The sequence below is a fragment of the Chiloscyllium punctatum genome, chromosome 47 (assembly GCF_047496795.1).
Source record: "Chiloscyllium punctatum isolate Juve2018m chromosome 47, sChiPun1.3, whole genome shotgun sequence".
NCBI lineage: Eukaryota > Metazoa > Chordata > Chondrichthyes > Orectolobiformes > Hemiscylliidae > Chiloscyllium > Chiloscyllium punctatum.
In genome coordinates, this window is record NC_092785.1 from 15,522,870 (window position 1) to 15,539,183 (window position 16,314).

A 16,314-nucleotide genomic window follows, 5' to 3' on the forward strand; every position below is an offset into this window, starting at 1 on the left:
AAAACTAATGTCGCTGCATCTGTGGGAGTGCACCCAACTCCATCTCCTCGAAAACTGCTCGATGGGGGGGGGGTTACCAGAGAGAACCAATGAGCCACAGGCATAGTGTCTGTCCCTGTTGCTCAGAAGGGAAGGGGGAAGAGGTGCAGAACGTCAGTCATTGTGGAATCCACAGTTAAGGGGGGGTCAGGCAGAAGGTTTTGTGGGAACAAGAGAGACTCACGATTGGTGTGTTGCCTCCTAGGTGTCAGGGTTTGTGATGCCTTTGATCGTCTTTTTGGAATCCTTGAGGGGGAGTGGAAACAGACCCAAGACGTGGTCTACAGAGGCAGCAACAACACAGGTAGGTAGAGAGGTGGGAATTTCGGGCAGAAATTCAGAGATCTAGTTTGCAAGCACAGAGCTCAGACAAGGACGGTCATTATCTTTGGTTTGTTGCTTGTACCACGTGCTATCAAGGCAAGGAACAGCGAGAGAGAGGATTTTGAACACACAGCTATGGGAATGGTGCTGGTGGGAGGGTTTTGGACTTCTGGATAATTGGTGCTCTCTCTGGGCTCGTTGGGACCTCTACAAAAGGTATTGTCTTCACCTGTACCAAAGGGGTACCAGTATCCAGTAGGTGGGGGGGGGGGGGTGGTGAGGGGGGGAGGCGCTTTGGCGGGCATGAAAGAATTTGTAATGCTTTCCGGGCTTGATTAATCGAATTCAGCGTTGGAATGGAATCCCAAATTGTCGTACAAGAAAACAGGATGTTGGAAGTAATGAGGTCCGAATTAAGTTGTCTAGGTCGCAAGATGGCACTGACAAGCTAGAAATTGTTTTGAAGTGTGTCTACTTCAATGCCAGCAACATCCGGAATAAGGTGAGTGAACTTGGAACATGGATGGGTACCTGGGATTTCAATGTTCCCGCCTTTTCGGACACTTAGGTAAAGCTGAACCAGGAATGGTTATTGCAGGTTCTGGAATTGAGATCCTTCATTAACAACAGTGCAGGTGATAAAAGAAGGGACGGGGTACTTGGCATTGTTACTCAAGGACAGTGTTACATTTGGAGAAAGTACATTTGAGGACAAGTCTCCTGAGGTAACATGAAATGAGGCTAGAAACACAAAAGGAGAGGTCACGCTTTTGGGAGCTTTCTAATGAACTCCAAGAAGTTCCAGAGTTAGAAAGGAAAGGATAGAAAAGACGATTTTCGATAGATGTAAGAGTGACATACCAGTTGTTAATGGGGACTTTAATTTTCTAAATTATGACAGGTAATACCATAGTTAAAGTACTTTAGATCTGTCAGTTTTTGTACAATGTGTACAGGAGGTTTCCTTGACTCTGTATGTAGAGAAATCATTAAGGGGCAAGGCCACTTCAGATTTGGTTCTGTGCAATGAACCCGGCCAGGTGTTAGATTTGGAGGGAGGTGAGCTTTTGGGTGGTAGTGACCACAATTTGTTTATTTTCATTTGAGTGATGGAAAGTGTTAGTTTATATACCGTAGGGCAAGAGTTATACCTGGGGGAAAGGCAATTACAACATCCTTTAGGCAAGATTCCGGATGGAAAAGATGGGGGAGGAAACTGTAGGGGATGGGCACAATTGAAATACGGAGCTTTTTCCAAGGAAGGGCGACTGCAAGTCCTTGATATGTATGTACCTGTCAGTCAGGGAGGAAGTTGTTGAGTGCAGGAGCAGGAGTTAACAAAGCAGGTCGAATGTCTTGTTACGTGGAAGAAGGCTTATGTTTGGATGAGAGGTCAAGGCTCAGATATGGAACTTGAGAGTAATTGTTTAGCCAGTAAAGACCTAAAGAAAGAACAAAGAAGAGCCAGGAGGGAACATGAGAACTCATTGGCAGATAAGATCAAGGAAAACCCAATGGCTTTCCATTGGGTATCTCAGGAACAATCGAATGACATGTGTAAGTGTTAGGGCCAATCAAGTATAGTCGGGGAATGTTGTGTGTGGAGTCAGAAGAGATAGAGAAAGCGCTAAATGATTTTTTTGTCAGTGTTCACAACAGAAAACGGCAATGTTGTCGAGGAGAGTATTGAGATACAGGCTATGAGACTAGTTCGGATTGAGTCAAGATTCGAGTTGTGCTGGAAATGCCCAGCGGGTCAGGAAGCATCCGAGGAGCAGGAAAATTGACGTTTCGGGCAAAAGCATTCATCAGGTATGAGGTCGGGATCCTGCAGGCTGTAGAGATAAATGGGAGGTGGGTGGGGATGGGGAGAAAATAGCTGAGAATACAATAGATGGATGGACGTGAGGGTGAAGGTGATAGGTTGGAGAAGAGGTTGAAGCGGGTAGTTGGACGTGTGGGACAGGTCATGAGGGCGGTGCTGAGCTGGAAGTTTGGAACACCGGTAAGGTGGGGGGGGGAGTGGAAATGAGAAAAACTGTGCAGTCTGCATTGATGCCATGGGGTTGAAAGGTTCTGAGGCGGAAGATGAGGAGTTCTTCCTCCAGGTTTTGGGTGGCAAGGAAGTGGCGGTAGAGGAGGCCAAGGACTGGCATATCCTCGGCAGAATGGGAAGGGTAATTGAAATGTTCAGCCATGGGGCGTAGAGGTTAATTGGTGCAGGTGTCACAGAAATGTTCTCTGAAGTGCTCTGGTGAGTAGGCATCCATTCTCCCCAATGTAGAGGAAACTGCATTGAGAGCAACGGATACAGTAAATGAACTGTTCAGGTGAAAGTTCGGTTCATGTGGGAGGCTCATTTGGGGCTTTGTCCGGAGGTGGAGTGGGAGATGTGGATGCAGATTATGCAATTCCTGCGGTGGCAGCGGTAAGTGCTGGGAGGGGAGGGTGGACTGTTCAAGGGCATGGACCTGACCAGGTAGTCGTAGGCAGAACAGTCTTCATGGAAAGTGGATAGGGGTGGGGAGGGAAGTCCTCTCTGTTGGTGGAGTCCGTTTGAAGGTGGCAGAAGTATCGGCGGATGATGCAATATATACAGTGGTTCGTGGGGTGGAAGATGAGGGAATTTCTGTCCTTGTTGCGGTTGGAGGAGTGGGGTTTGAAGGGGGAGGTGCAAGGCATGGATGAGATGCATTGGAGGGCATCTTCAACCACGTGGGAGGGGTAATTTTGGTCTTCAAAGAAGGAGGCCATCGGGTGTGTTCTGTGGTGGATCTGGTCCTCCTGGGAGCAGTTGCGGTGGAGGTGGAGGAATTGGGAATAAAGAATAGCATTTTTACAGGAGGTGGGTTGGAAGGAGGTGTAATCCATCTAGCTGTGTGGGTATGAGGGTTTGTAAAAAATGTCAGTGTTGAGTCAATCACCTTTGATGGAAATTGTAGAAACAGCTACAACAAGCTGTCCGTTCAATTGCATTTAGTGTGTTTTTCCTTTACATTTATTCATTAATATGCCTGTTTGATTGTTTGTCTTGGCACCACAGCACTAGCTGTAACTAGAGAGGATGGGGTTAAAACTCAACCATTAGTTAGATCAGTTTGCTTTAAAAAAATGCTCTGTTTAGGTTGATATATTATTAACAAATTGTTTAGTCTTTAGTTTGAAGAATAGCACTTATATATGGTATTGGTTATTCACAACGTGTAAGTCTGGCGATTCAAAGAGTCTGTTTAAGAACCATTGGACTCAATTTTGTGATGCATTGAACACATTAATTTTCCTGCATAGTAAATACAAGTACCTGCATAGGAACACTGATTTGATTTGGCTGTCATTCTTAGTATCTGAACAAATGCAACATCCATCATGGAGTTTCAATAAGTTGAAAGAAATTTACTGTAAGATGCTGGAAACAAGCCAACATAGCATCCTAATAGCATGCTGGCCTTCATAACAAGAGGAATTGAGTATAGAAGCAAAGAGGTCCTTCTGCATCTGTACAGGGCCCTGGTGAGACCGCATCTGGAATATTGTGCGCAGTTTTGGTCTTCAAAGTTGTGGAAACACATTCTAGCTATTGTGGGACTGCAGCGTAGGTTCATGAGGTCAATTCCCGGAATGGCAGGACTATCTTACGTTGAAAGATTGGAGCAACTGGGCTTGCATACCCTTGAGTTCAGAAGGCTGAGCGGGGATCTGATTGAGACGTATAAGATTATTAAAGGATTGAACACTCTGGAAGCAGGAAGCATGTTTCCGATGATGGGTGAGTCCCAAACCGGAGGACACAGTTAAAAAATAAGGGGTAGGCCACTTAGAACAGAGTTGAGGAGAAACTTCTTCACCCAGAGAGTGGTGGGTGTATGGAATGCTCTGCCCCAGAAGGGTGTGGAGGCCAAGTCTCTGGATACTTTCAAGAAAGAGTTCGATAAATCTCTTAAAGATAGTGCAATCAAGGGTTATGGGGATAAGGCAGGTACAGGATAATGATTGGGGATGATCAGCCATGATCATAATGAATGGTGGTGCTGGCTCGAAGGGCAGAATGACCTACCCCTGCACCTATTATCTATTGTCTATATCAGTCCCTCCATTCTGAATATTCAATGATTTGTTCTCCCATAGTGCACTTTTCATTACTTGTATGAGAAAAATGCATTGCATGAAATTCTGAGTCCCAAACATTTCCATATTTCACCCCAATATTTGCAGACTTTTGTTGCGATTGATTCCCTTTTATGACTTTTATTCATTTATCTTACAGCAAACCTGATGACAATGATAATTCTCTCCAGGGGAAATTGCAGCCTTTCCAAATGTACCTCTGCCTATATGATGGCCATGGCAACAGCAGCTTTGCTGGTATTGATCTTCAACATAACTGTGTATCATATTCTCAGTGATCACTTTCCAAATTCGTTCCTTTCCTACACTGGTTTTTGTAAGTTCAATAATTATATTAACTCGGTCAACCTGTACCTGACAGTGTGGTCCACAATCATGTTCACATTTGATCGATATGTAGCGATATGCTGTGAGAGGCTGAAAACAAAATACTGCAGAGTGAGGACAGCGGCTGCAGTTATAATGATCACCACTGCCTTGGTTTGCCTGGAGAACATACCATTTTTCTTTGCATATGAACCTGAAAAGGTAATTGATCAGTTAGAGTGGGGGTGTCGCACTAAGTTGAACTTCTTCACTTCTTCTCCTTTGGGTACAGCATTCTCCTGGTTACAAAGTATTTTAACTACCTTGCTTCCATTTTCTTTGCTATTCACATTTAATTGCTTGACCATCAGACGAATTGTGCTCGCTAATAGATCTCGCAGAGCTGTTCGGGGATGCAATAGTGAGAGTCAAAAAGACCCAGAGATGGAAGGTCGAAGGAGGTCCATTATTTTACTCTTCACTATATCGGGAAGTTTTATTCTTCTCTGGCTGACAGTTGCTGTGAGCTTCTTATCAACAAGGATAACAAATACTACACATTATCGAGGTGATTATGCAGCTCCTGCCTACATTGCCACTGAAACGGGCTACCTGCTCATGTATTTGAGTTCATGCAGTAACGTGTGTATTTATACAGCCACCCAAAGGAAGTTCAGGGAAGAACTGAAGATAGTGCTAACATTCCCTTGGTCATTTATTCTGGGTTTGGTCAGTCAAAAGAAAATGTAATGGAAAGTAAACACTATCACAAACTCCTTTGTACTCCTCTGCCCCTGAAGGTTCTGATGATCCGAAATAAAGGTCCCTTAAATTTTTATTTCTCTATGTCCAAGCTGGATACTTCAAGAAAGAGTGAACATTGTTCAGTTATGCAACATATCTCACGAACGATGTTTTGTAAGTTACTCATATCAATGAAATAAAACAAGTCAAATTTGTTACAGTGTTTGTGCATCATTCAAGTCATCTTGACATGAAGGGGGAGGATTCTACTCTCATAAACTCAGACCCTCAGATTTCACATCAAGTCATTGCTCTTTCCAGCTGAGATTACCAAGAACGCCCTGCCATATAAATCCCATCCCCTGTCTGCAGCACAGTGAATCACAGAGTCATCTCAACAAATGTGGGAGGAGCTGATGGCCCTCTGGGATGATGGTGAATTAAGGACTAAAAGGATTTTGTGGAATGGGTGCGTGAGACTGGGAGCAATTCAGATGAAGATTCTGATATGGGACAGAGAATCATACAAATAAAATTGAGCACAACTGACGATTCAAACCGAAAGTGATTAAGTAAAGGAATTATGTTGGCGAGGTGCATGATAATGTTAAGGTGGTTTGAGTGGTGCCCGCACATTGAAGCTTTAGCAGAAAAGGTTGGGGAAACATTACACAAACAGAATGCGGGACAGTAGATTACATTTGGATTTTCCATAGTAATACATGGTCCATGCAAGTCGTACTTTTTAATTGGTCAGTCATATTTTCCCATGTTGTCAGGCGAAGGCCAAGTGGTGCGTTGTTTCATCAATTCATGTCTCGGATCATGCTTTCAGGATCCTTAAGAGGGAGGGGGAGCAACCCTAAGTCGTGGACCACATAGGCACTAACGACATAAGAAGGAAAAGGGATGGGGATCTAAATCAGAAAAGCAGGGAGCTAGAGTGGAAGCTTGAGTGAGACAAAACAGAGTGGTTATCTCTGGTTTGTTGCCTGTGCCAAGTGCTAGTGAGGCGAGGAATAGAGAGAATGGAGTTGAACATCTGGCTACAGAGATGGTGCAGGAGGAAGGGCTTCGGCTATCTGGATAATTGGGGCTCATTGTGGGGGACATGGGACCTCTACAAACAGGATGGTCTACCTCTGAACCAGAGGGCTATCAAATCTGCTCATTGCGGATTGGTTGAATTGTGGACATTGCCAAAGAGTATTTCAGGCTACAGAGGGACATAGAAAAACTGTAGAGTTGGGATATGAGGTGGCAAATCTAGTTTTCAGGTGAAAAAATTTCTGAGTTGATTCACTTTGGAAGGAGCATCAGGAACACAGAGTACTGGACTAATGGTAAGATTCTTGTTAGTGTAGATGAGCAGAAAGATCTCAGTGTCCATGTACATAGATACCTGAAAGTTGCCACCAGGTTGATAGGGTTTTTTAAAAGAAGGCAAACTGTGTGAGCTTTTATTGGTAGATGAATTAAGTTTCTGTACCATGGGGTCTTGTTGCAGCTGTATAAAACACTGGTGTGGCCACACTTTGTGTATTGCGGATAGTTCTGGTCACCACATTATATGAATGATGTGGAGGCTTTGGAAAGAGTTCAGAGATGATTTACTCCAATGGTGCCTTGTATGGAGGGAAGATCTTACAAGGAAAGGCTGAAGGATTGAGTCTGTTTACATGCGAGGGAAGACGGTTGAGAGGTGACATAATTGAGACATATAAGACAATGGGAGGGTTCCATGGGGGAATGTGACATCCTTTTTCCTCGTATGATGATGGCTCAGATGAGTGGCCATTGCTTTAAATTGAGGAGTGACAGATATAGGACAGAGTTTCAGAGGTAGTTTCTTTACTCAGAGAGTAGTAGTGGTGTGGAATGCAATAACAGTAGACTCGCGAAACATAAGGGCTTTTAAATGGTCATTGGAGAAACATATGCATGTAAATGAAATAGTGTAGAATACAGAGGTTTCAGATTGGTTTCAAAGTCTTCACAGCATCGAGGGCCAAAGGGTTTAATTATCCTGGGCATAATTACTGTGCTGTAATATTGTATTTTATGTCTACTGTCCAGGCCCCAAGGACATCGTCTGGGAACTTGGATCAAAATCACACCGCGGTACATGGTGGAATATAAACTCACTAAAAACCTGGTGTTACGATGTGGGAGGTCCAACTCCCGTCACCCAGAAAAGCTCAACCCACATCGTAAACTTTTAAAATCGAGAGAACTCCTAATTTCCTGCGTTCAAAGGAAACAAAAGTCAATTTATTATCCTAACTCTAATAATGAACACTAAACAACAACAATGAACAATTCCAACCTGCCTTTTTATTAACTATCTGACTCGAAAGCTATAAAAATGATTTTCCAATAACACACTCATTAAACATTACATTAAATTCATCTCAATTCCTGGCAGACTCTGTCTTTCCCGTTGTCTTCAGTCTTCCATCTGCTGATCTCCCTGGGTCATCTTCTGTCTTTTTATAGTGAATATGCTTTACATGAAAAGGCAGTTTTGAAAGTGAGTGTTTTTAAAATTTATTTTGAGGGCAAGATGTTGGAAGGGAAGTTAGCTCTAAAGCTCTATGGCTATTGCACGACTGATCGATGGCAGTTGCTTTCTGATTGATGTTCAAAATGCCCACTTTTTTTAATTTGGCAGACATTGTACTATCTCATTGTTCCGATGTTGTCAAAACAATAAATTCTAACTCGTTTGGGTTTTAGTATCCTGGGCATAATTTAGACTAATCTTTAACTTCGGATTGTTGTCAAAACAGCAACCAAAACTCAGGTTACAATTTCACAGCCATTGACCCCATATCTGTATTTGGGAACCACCGTTCTCCCAGCCTTTTCATTCAGGCAGCTGACCCTGCCCTTTATTTTTACTTCAATACTCAGAAAACACGCTCTATTTTGAAGTGAACGTACATTCACTCAACTTTTTATCACTGAAATGAACAGTGAAAAGGGGACCTGCATTTGTGGTTGGTGGACTGGAATACAATCTGAAAACAAAATATATCTACTTCACGAATGCCCTTTAAGAAAGGAACATGGTCGTCTTTACCTGGTGATCGAAGCAGAGTCACAGAGTCTTACAGCTCAGAGACAGGGCCTTGGACCCAAACTGGTCCATGCTGACCAGAATGTCCGTCCACAATAATATTGTCCATGGCAATAACTGGATTGCCCTGCACTTGGCCCACATCCTTCTATCCATTTCTTATCCAAGTATTTGTCCAAATGTACTTTTAAATGTTGTTATTGTACACGTCGCAAACACTTCCGCTGGCAGTTCATTCCATAAGTGCACCAACTCTGTGTAAAAAAAAGTTCCCCCTCAGGTTCCCTTTAACGTTTTCTCTCTAAACTTAAACTGATGTCGTCCAATCCTCGATTCCCCAAACCTGGGAAAAGGACTGAGCACTTCCACCCTATCCATGCCTCGCATGATCTTACACACTTCTAGAAGATTTCCCCACAGTCTCATACTCTCTGAAAAAAAAGACCTAGCGTGACCAAACTCTCCCGATAACTCAGAACATTGAGTCCTAACAACACCCTTGTCTGGTCTACATTTAATTAATTACTTATGATATTACAGCGGACAGTTAACTAACTAAAGGGAAAGTAAATGCTGGGTTGGTCAGTGATAGCCACATCTCATTAAAAAAAAAGAAATCTTCCTTGCAGTTGTGGTTCGCACTTGCCGTTTGATGGGATTTACTTGCAAAATATTCAATTGGAAATGACGACTAAGGATGGGTGATCAATGCTGGACGGCCAGCACTACACACATCCTACAAATAAATCAAAATGGACATGATAATTTACTGGTCATGGGCAATTGATGATAAAGTCATACCAGTACGGTTTGGTAAGGATCAAAATAGTTCTGGTTGTGTGGTACAAAATTTGGGAAAATTATTTTCAAGTAATGAGGAATGTTTCTATCTTTAACTGGTAAAGTGGTTGCAATTTTAAACAGAATGTGGAGATGTCTGTATCAAGGGAGATGGCAAATCGAATTATTCCTTCAAGCAGATGCAATAAGCAACATCTCCTCATTGCTCTCTTCTCTTTCGAAAGGACAGTTGTGTCTATGCCAGTCAGAACTTCATTGTGGCAGAATCCAAGCAGGAAGGTGTCCAGCTTCCAGTCTGGCAGAATGTGAGGACAGCAGATGCTGGAGATTAGAGTCGACAGTGGTGTGCTGGAAAAGCACAGCAGGTCAGACAGCATCCGAGAAGAAGGAGAATGTATGTTTCAGACAAGAGCCCTTCATCAGGAATGAGGTTTGTGAGCCGAGGGTGTGGACTTATAAATCTTATCTCTCAAGCCCTCTGTTTACAAGCCTCATTCCTGATGAAAGATTCTTGCCGAAATGCCGATTCTCCTGCTCGTCGGATTCTACCTGACCTGCTGTGCTTTTTCAGCACACAGTCTTGAGCTTTTAATTTGTATGCTCCCTGACAAAACTGAAGGAATGGGGTTAAAATTCCCAGGCATGGTGATGAGTGGCTTGGAAGGGAATTTGCAGTCAATGGTATTCCAAAGTATCTGCTGTCCTTGTCCTTCTAGATGATTGTTGTTTTAGTTTTGCAAGGTGTCTTAAGAACCCTTGGTGTATCTTGTCGGGAGCGCACATTAAAGTGAATGGGAAACTGAGTCAAACCGCAAAATTCTCTGTCTGTTTGTGATGAACAAAGTGATCACAGCCCTCAGCTACAACATCCTGCCTTATGATTTTATGATTCAAGATCATTTCTTGCTGCATTTTCCCATTCTCCTCTTGCATCGGTCCGCCACAGTCTTAATATGTAACTATGATGTTTCTTTCTTCTTAATGCCACCTCCAATCATTATCTTGAGTGTTTTTGTACATTAATCAAGTCGCATTCGCATGTTCAACAGGTTCTGCATTAAATGAAGGCCTGTTGAACACATTCTGACCGATATCTGTAATTTTATCAAATTACATTTTGTTTCAGATTTCTATTTTCATGATCATTGCATCTTCCCACCACATTGAGATTCATTAAGATGTGAAAAATTAGGATCTGTTGCTGCCTCCCTTTTAATAGCAGTCATTAATGGAATCACTAAAGTGTAGCACTGCAAAAGGCACAGCAAGCGAGGCAGTATCTGCACCGTAAGGGAATCGGTGGTTCAGGGATAACCCTTCATTCTGATTTCTGCCATATTGAAGTTTCCTTGATCTTTCATCATACGTACTGAGTTAAACTCATGTTTGCAGAAGATATCCTGTTCTCAGTCTGTAATTTTACTCAATTTCAATTTGGCTCAGTACAGATTCCTACCTCAAGGATCTTGGATATCTTTACCAAAATATCACAGCTTCTTTTCAAAGGGAACATTAAATCTAATGTTGTGATGAAAGAGTGAGGTTCACTTGGTCTTTCATTATGGAACAAGTCTGTTTGACTGCTCCATGTGGAGTACACAACAGTCTGCCCTCTAGTGGATTCAGAGTATATTGCTGTAAGTCTGTTTGACAGCTCCATGCAAAGTTCACAATCGTCTGCCCTCTAGTGGATTGAGAGCATATTTCAGTAAGTCCGTTTGACAGCTCCATGCACAGTTCACAATAATCTGATCTCGACTGAATTGAGAGCATACTGCTTTAAAATCTTCACTGGAAATCAGTTGAAATTTTAAAAAGATTTCTTTCTGTTCTTCATTGTATTACTTGTAAACTGCAGTCTCTGCTCCCAGTCCAAATAAATCAAAAATAAACTGTGAGTGGATATGGAGAGGGATATATACACCCAAGATTGTTCTGTCTTCCTTTGTCTGTGCAAAACCTGTGATTATTTGTTTAAACTGCAAAAATGTGGTTTATTTTCATGGTCACTCTGTGACAATGCATTTACAATAAAGGGAAAGCAAGTTCCTGATCCCTAAACAAATTGTCATCTTGTTTCTGGGGTATGGTCCTAGATTTTAAGACTGACTGGTTGGTGAGACTGTTCGACATTAATACAGATCACGAATTTTGTTCACTGGAGAATTCTCATCATTTACTGATTTTTGCTGTTGCTGTTGAGGTTGTTCCAATGATAATCGGCGTGACTTTCAGGATTTGATGGAAACAGATACAATGTGCCAAACTGCAATATGTCAATATCAGATGGTCAGCTGTCCTTCCACTGAACTGAACTTTGTTCCATGTTCCTAGTCAGGCTGCACTCCCTGCTCGTTGATTTAATCGATCAGATGCTAAACTGCAAATAATCTGTGATCAGTGGGAGAACAGATTTATTTTCATTTGGATAAGACTCATGCTCAACACGCTTCCTAATTTAGAGTGATAGAGCTGTTTAACAGAGAAACAGACCCTTTGGCACAATTCGTTCATGCCAGCCAGGCATCCTAAATTAATCCACTCCCACTTGTCAGCATATGGCCCGAATCCCTCGAAACCTTTCCTATTCATTTTCCCATCTACATGTATTTTAAATGCTGTAATTGTACCAGCCTCCACTACTTTCTCTGGCAGCTAGTACCGTACACGCACCACCCCTTGCGGAAAAAGTTGCCCCTTTGCTCCCTTTTAACTTTGAACACTCTCACCCTAAAACTGTGCCCCCTATTTCTGGACTCCCGCATCCCAGGGAAAGAGATTTTGTTTATGCACCACATGTCCCTCATGATTTTATAAACCTCTGTAAGTCACCCCTGAGCCTCTGACACGCCGGGGACAACAACCACAATCCTGGCAACTTCCTTGTAAATCTTTTCTGAACCCTCACAAGTTTCACACCACCCTTCCACAGGAGGGAGAGCAGAATTTCACACAATATTCAAAACGTGGCCTCGTAAAAGTCCTGTCGAGATCCACTATGATCTCCCAACTGCTGTACTCAATGGTCTGAACAATAAAGGGAAATGTACCAAGTGACACAATTGATCTGTTTACGAAGCTGGTCACCACAAATGGAAACCGACCGGAGACTGGGAACACAATGAGGAATAGATAATTGATGGGTTGTAACCACCCCATGGGGAAGGGAATCTCAACGTGGACTGTAAAATGAATGGAGGTATGTTACTGAAATGGGAATGGCAATTCCATGAAAAAGGAAACCATATGAAATAGGAAAAGGGAATAGAAGAATCTCGGCACTGTGTGAGAGACCGGTTGGCCCTTCTTGCCCACACCAACCCTCCGAAGTGCATCCAACCTTGACCCCATCACCCTGCATTTCACAGGGCTAGCCCAACCAGTCTGCACATTCCCGGAAACACTATGGGTAATTTCTGATGGCGAATCTACTGACCTTACTCATCTTTGGACTGTGGGAGAAGCCCTGGGGCACCCAGAGGAAACCGCCCACGTGTGATCAACGAGCTCGATTCCCTCATCCAATCAGGCCCTGACCTCCCTTCGTTCACTGAGACACAAGAACAAAGCCGTGTTTGTATGTGTGAGTATATGTGTGAGAGAGGGAAGGAAAGAGAGAGAGAGAGCAAGAGAGAGATTGTGTATGGGAGAGAGTGATATTGAGATGTTGTATGAGAGAGAGAGATCGTTAGACTATATGTATGAGAGAGGGGAGAGAGAGAGATGGATTGATATAAGAGAGAGAGAGATTTCGTATGAGAGAGACCAATACTGAGATGGTGCATGTGAGGGGGAGATGAGATAATTTGTGCATGGGAGAGAGAGAGAGAGAGATAGACTGTGTAAGAGAGAGAGAGAGAGATTGTTGATGAGAGAGTTGGCGAAACTGTGAGACCGAGTGTGAGATTGCGTTTGAGAAAGGAAGAGATTCTGACATGATGTTTGAGAGAGATGCGGAGAAAGAGGGAGATGGGAGTGGTGCAGGAAAAGCACGGCAGGTCAGGCAACATCCGAGGAACAGGAAAATACACGTTTTGGCAAAGGCCCTTCATCAGGAAATGAATGGGGGATCAGGGATCCTGCAGAGTGCAGAGATAAATGAGAGGCGGTGCAGGGGTATGGAGAAAGTAGCATAGACTAAAATTGGTGAATGGGAATGGGGATGGAAGTGATAGGTCGGAGTGGAGGGTGGGGAAGGTAGCAATCAGTACAATGGTTGAATGGGGGTGGAGATGAAGGCGATAGGTCAGAGAGGAGGGTGGAGTGGACAGGTGGAAAAGAAGATAGGCAGGTAGGACAATTCATGAGGGTGGTGCTGAGCTGGAAGATCCGAGCTGGGGTGAGGTGGGGGAAGGGGAAATGAGGAAACTGGTGAAGTCCACATTGATGCCATGAGATTGAAGTATTCTGAAGCGGAAGATGAGGTGTTCTTCCTCCAGGCATTGGCTGGTGAGGGCGCGGCGCAGGAGGAGGCCTAGAACCTGCATGTCCTCGGCAGAGTGGGAGATGGAGTTGAAATGTTGATCCACAGGGCTTTGGGTTTGATTGGTGCGGGTGTCCCGCAGATGTTCCCTAAAGCACTCTGCTAGGAGGCGTCCAGTCTCCCCAATGTAGAGGAGACCGCATCCTGAGCAACGGATACAATTTACCGCATCCTCTCATCATTCCTCTTAATCTAGAGTTTCTGCCTTTTCCACGCCAAGCATTATTCTGTATAAGTCTCTCTTTTTTTCAATATTGCTCGATATCTTTTGTCTTGCTCTCGTTTGTATTTTAATTTCATTGCAGGAGCAATCCAAGAGCGTTCCATCTCAGAAGGCTGTAAGACACAGCAACAGCAATCAGCCACTCGCCGCCCTCTAGCCTTATCTGCCATTCTATAGGACCATGGCTGATTCGAGACTCCTCATGTTCACTTTTCTGTCCTTCTCCCCACAACCCCGTGATTCCCCATCTGATCAACAATCTATCTGTTTCAGCCTTAAATATACACATGGACGCCACCCTCACAGCTACCTGGGAAAAGTACTATCCCTGGGACAAGTAGTCACGAATGTACAACAATAAGCGTAGCCATGCGCCGTCCAGTCATTTCAAAGGATGGTCACCACAATCGATAATCAATGACTCTATTGTTCATGACTATTCGCATCTGTCTATATTACTGTCCAAACGAATAAGACAAAGGGTGCTTAATGATTTGGCTCGTTAACTTGAACTGAAAGGAAGCCAAGACAATTACAAGGAATCATGAGTTTTGTCTGTTCCTCTGTGGGTATGCCAATCTCCTTCGTTCTGTGATGTTATTCCATTTGTTCATTTTAGTGAAAGGTGTATCTCTGATTAAGCTGCGTCATCTCCTCACGAACACCTGGGGCAGCATAAATCTCTTCAGTGAATGTTATTCTGGTAGTGTTGCATCACGTTTATTTTGTCCTCAACGGGGGACATGTTCACCTTTAAATAAGGACGATTGATTGCCCTCAAATTCGTTGCAAGTGAATGCATCAATCTGGTTGCATTTCCAAACTTCTTCAGAGAATGGTGCAGCCAACAATCATACAGATAAGGAGAATTTACTATCCGATTCTAGCAGCCTTTGGCATTCCTGGTAAGTCAGTAATGTTTTGTTGTTCATACAATCATTGAATTGTCACAGCGTAGAAAGGGATTTCTGACACCCTGCTACTGCTTTGTGACAGTTTCTGACAATGTGCGTGGTGAAGATCCGTGAGACACGTGAACAATAGGGGCAAGAAAGGTAATTTAGTCCTTCAAATTGGATTGCATTTGTAAACAAATTGGTGACCTCCAAGTCGCAGGTCAAGCAGGCAGGCAATAAAGCAACTGGAAAATTCTCACTTATTGCTAAAGTGATGGAGTACCAAAATAGGGAGGTGACACTGCAACTATACAAGGCATTAGAGAGACTGCACATGGATCGCTGGTGAACATTTCGGACCCCTGACCGAAGGAAGTGTGTCCTTGCATTGGAGGCAGGTCAGAAGTGATTCACTCGATTGATGCCAGAGGGTTTGGTCATTAAAAGCGAAACTGAGTAGTTTAATCAGATCCTCTCTTGAATTTAAAAAGATTGAGGGGATAACTAATTGAGGCATATCGAAAATTAAAAGGAATCAGCAGAGTAGTTGTCGACTGGATATTTTCTTGCTGGCACATTCTAGAAGAGAGTCCACAGTTTCTGGACAAGGGGGGAACAGTTTAAAAACACATAGAACATAGAACATAGAAAACTACAGCGCAGTACAGGCCCTTCGGCCCTCGATGTTGCGCCGACCGAAGCCTACCTAACCTACACTAGCACAATAACCTCCATATGCTTATCCAATGCCCGCTTGAATGACCATAAAGAGGGAGAGTCCACCACTGCTATTGGCAGGGCATTTCATGAACTCACAACCGGCTCAGTAAAAAATCTACCCCTAACATCTGTCCTATACCAACCTCCCCTTAATTTAAAGCTGTGTCCCCAGTAACAGCTGACTCCATACGCAGAAAAAGGATCTCACTGTCAACCCGATCTAAACCCCTAATCAACTTGTACACCTCTATCAAGTCACCCCTAAACCTTCTTTTCTCCAATGAAAACAGCCCCAAGTGCCTCAGCCTTTCCTCATACGATCTTCCTACCATGCCAGGCAACATCCTGGTAAACCTCCTCTGCACCCGTTCCAGTGCCTCCACACCCTTCCTATAGTATGGCGACCAGAACTGTACACAATACTCCAGATGCGGCCGCACCAGAGTCTTATACAACAGCAACATGACCTCAGGAATCCGGAACTCAATTCCTCTACCAATAAAGCCCAGTACACCATATGCCTTCTTCACAGCACTATTTACCTGGGTGGCAACTTTCAGAGATGTGTGTACAT